This window comes from Babylonia areolata, chromosome 9 (assembly GCF_041734735.1).
Source record: "Babylonia areolata isolate BAREFJ2019XMU chromosome 9, ASM4173473v1, whole genome shotgun sequence".
NCBI classification, from domain to species: Eukaryota; Metazoa; Mollusca; class Gastropoda; order Neogastropoda; family Buccinidae; genus Babylonia; species Babylonia areolata.
The window spans coordinates 45,688,563-45,696,251 of record NC_134884.1 but is presented as its reverse complement, the minus strand read 5'-3'; positions in this window follow the sequence as shown (position 1 = coordinate 45,696,251).

Here is a 7,689-nt window from a genome sequence, read left to right as displayed (position 1 = left end):
GGTGGAAGGGAGGGGGGTGGTGTGTGTGGGGGGGGGGGGATAGGGGGGGGGGTCAGGTTAAAGGGTAAAAGAGGTTGAAAAGGAGGGGGAAAGGGAGGGGGATTTGTGGGGGGGGGGGAGTAGGGGAGGGGTGTTCGGGTTACAGGTGAAAGGTTGTAAAGGAGGGGAAGGGGGAGGGGTGTGTGGAGGCGGGGTGGGGGGGGGGGGGGGTACGGGAGGGGGTGGTCAGGAAAAGGGTAAGAGAGAGTTGTGAAGGAGGGGAAGGAGGAAGGAATAGTGGGGGGGGGCGTTGGAAAAAAAACGAAACAAACGAATTGTTATTTCATGAGGGTAGTGGGTAAGAAGCTGCTTTTTTTTTTTACTAGCCTAAAGGGGCAAAGAAAGAAGAAAAAAAAAAGAACAAAAAGAAAAAAAAACAAAAAAAAAAATAAAACAAAGGAAAAACAACCACACACCCACACACAACACACCCAACACACAACACCCCACCAACAAATTATTTTGAAAAAAAAAAGCTACATGAAATATGCACTTTAAATTGGGCACGACACGACAGACTATCATAAAAAGATCAATTCATTAAGGGGAAAAAAAAGGGAGGGGGATAGATTGACAGATGGGCAGGGGTGAATCAAAACAACCATTTTTTTTCTTTAAAAAATCATGCTTGGACATAATCAGTCATTTTAGGTAAAAGGTCCCAAATTTGAGAGTTTTAGGATAATAATTTTTAAATTTGAATTTTTAAAATTATTCCTTTTTAAAATTTTTCCATTAAAACCCCCCCCCCCCCCCGCCATAGAAGGGGGATTTTACATAGAAAGATAGTAGTAAAGGAAGGTTTTTTATGTGATGTGATATTTTTTAAAAATAAAAATATTTGTCAGATGGTGGAGCGTTGCAGAAGGATTTTGTGCTGAACAGTTTATTGTAAAATAGTTTAGCCCTTTGTGGAAGGGTGTATTTATTTGTAATCGTTTCTGTCAAGATGAAGATTTTTCAAAGGTAATTTACGGGTCTTTTGTGAATACTAATCAACGGGTTTTAGTAAATTATTGTTGCGAATCCCCAAAAAGTGAAACGTAGTCAATTGGATTGAATGTATGGTAAAAAAAATTTTCTAGCATGTTGGAAAGGGAAATTTTTTTTTTTAATGATATAACCTGAAACAAGGTTTTTGGGTTTAATTTTATGTGTTTGACAAGCAAAATTACGTCGTTGTTTTCCCCAACTTTATGATTAGAAATTCTTAATTTTTATCGGGGAACTTAAAAAAGAGGAAAGTAGGAGCAAGTCAGGCACTAGGGTTTCAGATTCCTTTTGTTTTGTTTTCCCAGTGGTATAGGAGTTTGGGGATGAAAACATCCCGTAGGTGTGTTCACCGGGAAAAAAAATGTTTCATGCAATAGTGTTCCCCTCTTCCCCCCCCCCTCCCCCCCCGCCCCCTTTTTCCCTCTCTCTCTCTCTTCTCCTCCTCTACCTTTTCCCTCTTTCCTGAGTGCGTGTGATTGTGCATGTGACGTGTTCGTATCTCTATTTGCTTGGGTTATGTGCAAAAGGACAAAAACCTCGCTGTTTTGGGGGAAACCCCCAGTAAACATCGAGAAGAAAAGGGAACAGGACAACACACACACCACACACAGGGCACACAAAAAAAACTCAAAAACACACAAAACTAAAAACACCCCAAAACCACACACCCCTCAAACACACACCACACACACCCAAAACACACACACACACATACACACACACACAAAACACACACACACACACACACACAACACAAACCACACACACAGAGCACGGACAGATTTCGGGAATCAGGGGACAAGATTAAAACAAAAACAGAGAAGAGAGCAGAGACAGAAAACAGATTGAGAGACAAAAGCAGGGGGAGAGACAGAAAACAGAACAAGCAGCTTTGTTTGTCATCACCAGGGTTTTTTCCTTCCTAAAAACAGCTTTCTCGTCAATCCATGTCTCGCTTTTTTATTTAAAATTTTTTTTTTTTATTTTTTTTTTTCTCATAAAGTCCCTGTGCATACTTTCCCTTCTTTGACAGCTTGTTTGAAAGTTATTTCCTTTCTGAAAAAATGAGATTTTAAAAGTCGGGTGTGTTTTTTTTGTTTTTCCCCCCCCCCCCCCCCCCTTCTCTTTTTTTCCTCGATGTCTGTCTGTCTCTCTCTTTTTTTCGCCTGTCTCTGAATCCATTATCTCTCTCTCCTCTCTCTCTCTCTCTCTCTCTTTTCTCCCCTCTCTCTCTCTCTGCTTTCCCAAACACCCCTGCAAAATTGGATTCTTTTGATGTCTTAAAAAAGGGCCCAAAATGAAAAGGGGAAATTTTTATCCACCTTCCGGGCAAAAACCATTCCATTTAGAGAAACGCAACTTCATAATCTTTTTTTGCTATTGTAAGGGGGGGTTTTTATCTCAGGTGATTTTTTTTTCTTCACGCCCATTAAAAACAAATGCGCACAAAAAGTTGTTGTTTGTTTACCTCTTAAGGGGGGCTATGGCCAGAGAACAAAATTTATCCGTATCCGTATCCGTACCCCTGTCTCTGTTTCTCCCCTCTTTGTCTTTTTGTTTCTTCGTGCAAACGTGCGATCTTGAAATCCCCCTGTTTTTTTGGGGTTTATTTGCAAATAAATCGGGGATAGTTTCAACCCCTAAAAAGTGGGGAAAAAACCCGAGACAGACAGACCAAACCACAAGGGAACAGCGAGGGCAGACTCAGAGACAGAGGGCAGAGAGCGAGACCCGAGAACAGAGCAGAGGGGCGAAAACAAAAGGGGAAGGGGACAGAGACAGAGACAGGGGAAACAGAGACAGAGACAGAGAGCCCGAGGGCAAAGAACGAGACAGAGAGCAGAGACAGAGAACAGAGACAGGGGAACAGAGACAGGGACAGAGACAGAGGGCAGAGGGCAAAACAGAACAGAGAGCAGAAACGAGAGCAGAACGAAAACAGAGAGCAAGACAGACAGAGACAGAGAGCAGAAGCAAAAGGGAAAAGAAGAGAGCAGAGAGCAGAGACAGAACAGAGACAGAGAGCAAAAAGACGAGAGAAGGGGACAAGAGCAGAGGGCAGAGAAAGGAGCAGAGACAGAGGCAGAGACAGAACAGAGACAGAGACTGAGAAAGACAGAGAGCAGAGGGCAGAGACAGAAGGGGCAAGACAGAGGCAAGCAGAGACCCGAGAGCAGGACAGACGAGACAAAAAGCAAGGGCAGAGAGCAAGCCCGAGCAGAAAAAGCAGAACAGGGACAGAGACAGAGCAAGCTGAGACAGAGGCAGAGACAGAGGCAGAAAAGCAGAGACAGAGATGGGGGCGAAGGGGGGGGGGGCCGGGTTTTATTTTCCTTCCCTTTTGATCCTGAAAAAAGATTTTTCCCGTCATTCCTTTTCCAAAGGGGTTTTTTTTTTTTTTTTTTTTTTTTAGTGAGAGCCCAAAACTTTTCCCCCCAGGTTGTTTTTGAAAAGGGTTTTTTTCATCTCAAAAAAACCCCCCAACCCCCCCGCCCCCCCCAAACCCCCGGCCCCCCTACCCCCCCCCCCCCACCCCCCCCCCCCCCCTCCCCCGAAAAAAAAACCCCAAAAAACAACAACCAAAAAAAAACAGTGTGAATGCCCCTGGGGTGTCTGTTTTTCTCTCCTGCCCCCCTCTCTTTTTCTCTCTGTCTTGTCCCGTCCCTCTCCTCTCTCTGTCTCTGCCCGTCCCCCTCTCTTTCCCCCCCTTTCCCCTTTCTCTGTCTTTCCCCCCCCTCTTTTTTCTCTCTGTCCCCTGGTTTCTCTTCGTCCCTCCCCTCTTTTTCCCCTCTGTCTCTTTTCTGCCCCTCTCTTTTGTCCCCTCTCTGTTTTTGTGTTTTTTCGGGCTGCCCCCCCTCTATTTCCCCTCTCTGTCTCTGTTTTTTCTCTGTCGTCCCTCTCTCTTTCTCTCTCTGTCTCTGTCTGCCCCCTTCTTTTTTCTCTCTGTCTCTGTCTGTCCCTCTCTTTTTCTCTCTCTGTCTCTGTGTTTCCTGTCTGCCCCTCTCTCTTTCCCCCTCTGTTTTTGTCTTTTCCCTCCCCCTCTTTCTCTCTCTGCTCTGTCTGGGCCCCCTCCTTTTTTCTGTCTCGGGGGGGTTTTTCCCGTCTGTCCCTCTTCTTTTCCTCTCTTCTCTGTGTTTCTCTGGGCTGCCCCCCTCTCTTTCTCTCTCCTCTGTGTTTCCTTTCTGCCCCTCTCTCTTTTCCTCTGGGCTCTGGTTTCTTTTGTCTGTCCATCTCTCTTTCTCTTCTGTTTTTTCTGTCCCTCTCTCCCTTTTTCTCTCCCGTCTCTGTTTTTCCCCCCTCTCTTTTTCTCCCCTGCTCGTGTTTCTCTGTCGCCCCCCTTTCTTTCTCTCTCTTTTCTCTGTGTTTTCTGTCTCCCTTCTCTTTTCCTCTCTGTCTCGTGTTTTTTCCCCGTCTGTCCCCCTCTCTTTCTCTCTCTGTTCCCCTGTCTGTCCCTCCCCTTTTTTTCCCCCTCTGGGCTCTGTCTGTTCCTCTCCCTTTCTTTCTCTTTCTGTGTTTCCTGTCTGCCCCTCCCCTTTTTTTCTCTCTTGTCTCTGTGTTTCTCTGTCTGTCCTCTCCCCTTTTTTCTCTGCTCTGTGTTTCTCTGTCTGCCCCCTCTTTTTTCTCTCTTTGTCTCTGTGTTTCCCCCTGGCCGTCCATCTCCCCTTTCTCTCTCTAAACTCGTTGTCCACTTTCTTTTTCTCTCGGGCTCTGTCTGTCCCCCCTCTCTTTCTCTCTTTTCTCTGTTTTTCCCCTGTCTGCCCCTCTCTCTTTTTTCCCTCTGTCCCCTGTGTTTTTTCTGTCTGCCCCCTTTTTCCCCCTTTCTCTCCCCCGGGCCTGTGTTTCTCTTCTGTCCATTCTCTTTCTCTCTCGTCTTTTGTCTGTCCCCTCTCTTTCTCCCCTCTTCTCTTTTCTGTCCCCCTCTCTTTTTCTCTCTGTCCTGTGTTTCTCTGCGTCCCTCTCTCTTTCTCTCTCTGTCTCTGTGTTAAACTTCTGTCCCTCTCTCTTTCTCCCCCTCTGTCTCGTGTTTCTCTGTCTGTCCATCTCTCTTTCTCTTCTGTCTCGTGTTTTCTGTCCCGCCCCTCTTTTTTTTCCTCGGGCTCGTCTGCCCTCTCTCTTTTTCTCTCGTCTCTGTGGTTTCTCTGTCTGTCCATCTCTCTTCCCCTCTCTTCTCTGTGGGTTTCTTGTCTGTCCCCTCCCCTTTTTTCTCCCTGTCTCTGTGTTTCTCTGTCTGCCCCCTCTCTTTCTCTCTCCGTCTTTGTGGGTTTTTCTGTCTGTCCCCTTTTCTTTCTCTCTCTGTCTCTGTGTTTCTCTTCTGTCCCTTTTCTCTTTTTCCCTCTGTTCTGTGTTTCCTGTTTTGTCCATCTCTCTTTCTCTCTTGTCTCGTTTTTCTCTGTCTGCCCCCCCTCTCTTTCTCTTCTGCCTGGGCTTTCCCCTCTCTTCCCTTTCCCCCTTCTGTTTTCTGTGTTTCTCTGTCTTTTCCATTCTCTTTTTCTCTCTGTCTCTGTGTTTTTCGTCTGTCCATCTCTTTTCTCTCTCTGTCTCTGTTTTTTCTCTGTCTGTCCCCCCTCTCTTTCTTTTCTCTGTCTCTGTGTTTTCCCTGTCTGTCCATTCTCTTTTTTCTCTGGGCTCCCGTTTTTTTCCTGTCTGTCCATCTCCCCTTTCCCCTCGCTGTCCCCTGTGTTTTTTCTGTCGTCCCATCCTCTTCTCTCCCCTCTCTCTCTCTTCCCCTCTTTCTGTGTTTTTCTTTCTGTCCATCTCCCCTTTTTCCCCTCTGTGGTTTCTCGTCTTTTCCTATCTCTTTCTCTCTCTTTCCCCTTTTTTTTCCTGTTTCCCAACTCTCTTTTCCTCTCTCTGTTTCTCTGTCTATCCCTCTTTTTCTCTGTGTGTTTTCCCCTGTCTGTCCCTCTCTCTTTCTCTCTGTCTCTGGGCCCGTTTCCCCCTCTCTTTCCTCTGCGGGCCCCCCTCTTTCTCTCTGTGGGGTTTTTCGGCTGCCCCCCCCTCTTTTCTCTGTGTTTTTTCTGTTCCCCTCTCTCTTTCTCTCTGTGTTTCTCTGTCTGTCCCCCCCTCTTTCTCTCTTGTCTCTGTGTTTCTCTGTCCTCTCTCTTTCCTCTCTTCCCCTTTTGTTTCTCTGTCATCCTCTTTCTCCTGTGTGTTTCTCTTCTGTCCCCTCCTTTCTCTCTGCCCTTGTCTGTCCCCTCTTTTTCTTGTCTCTGTGTTTCTCTGTCTTCCATCTCTCTCTCTCTCTTTTTCCTCCTGTCTCTGGTTTCTCTTGCCAACAACTCGTCAACCTCATTACCTGGTTACGACCGTGACCGCAGCGACCGTCCCTCTGGTAGACAGGGTGTTTGCTTCGCCAAATCATCCCAGTGCCATTGTATTATGTGCACGGCCTATTGTTGTCATGAAATATGGGGCTTGGCAGTTGCTTCTTATTTTTGTCTCTTATTGGAAAAAAGACTGGTTTTTAAAACGCCGTAAATTGATTGCTTAAAACAAAATTCTTTAATGCTTTGTTCTATATTTTTGTTTCAAGATTTTGGGGAAAAAACTATGAAAATTATAAAAAAAATGCCCACAGTTGTTGATATGTTCTGTTACTCATTGAAAATGGGGCCATATTGATAAGGGATGGGGACGTTTAAACCATATTTTTAATTTACAGTTTTATTCCGGAAGTTGCGGGAAATCTAAAAAATTATTTCATTTGATTTGATTTGCACAGATTAAGGTGGTATTCTTATTTTTTAGTGTTGTGTCGTAATGTTATTTTTTGTTTAAAGGGGACATAACTACTTGCTTTATTCCCTCGAGAAATTTTTACTTAACATGGAGAAATGCCCCACACCCAGGGGTTGGTTGAAAAAATTTGGATTTAAAATTTGGTTATCTGAATACTTGTCAATTTAACAAGATTTCGACTTTCCTTCCATTTTTACAAATTCGGCGATTGTTTTCACACTTTTGGCTTCCTGAATCACGTTTTATCTGTTATTTTCAAAAATGTTATACCCGCTCCTGGATCCCTTCTTCAGGCAATGCCACTTTAAAACTAGAAACGGGATTATTCCCTAGTTCTCAGTCAGTTAATTATAAACATGTTAGTTGTTTTGATAATATAATAGAGTGTTTTTGGGTTTTAGAGATTCATTTAAAAGGGAAAAAGCCAATCCTTGTTGTTTTTTTTTACAAAAACCCCGAAAAAGGGGTAAAAGGCATACCCTTTTGAGCTGTGATGGAAGTGCTTTAATTTTTCCAGAAAGTAATTGTCTGGGTGATTTTAATAAGATTTTTTAAAAACCCGGGGAAAAATGGAGACGCACTTTTGAATCAACAACTTAACACAGATTGTAAATACCCCAACAAGAAAGACGCTGCTCTCAGAAACGTTAATGGAGCACATTTATGTAACTAACCCTAGTAGTGTTGTAGAAACATCTGTTCCCGTATTCGGCCTTAGCGATCACTTTCCTGTTTGTGTAACATGGTCAAAGAAAGAATAAAAATCCCCAGGTGCAGTCACAAGTATATATCGTCCGCAGCTACAAAAAAGTTTGATGCAGAGGATTTCTGTCAGATTTATGTATGGTTGATTTTCTAATGTTTACCAGTGTACTGATCCTGATAGTGCTCTTGCAACTTGGTATAGTAACTTTCTTT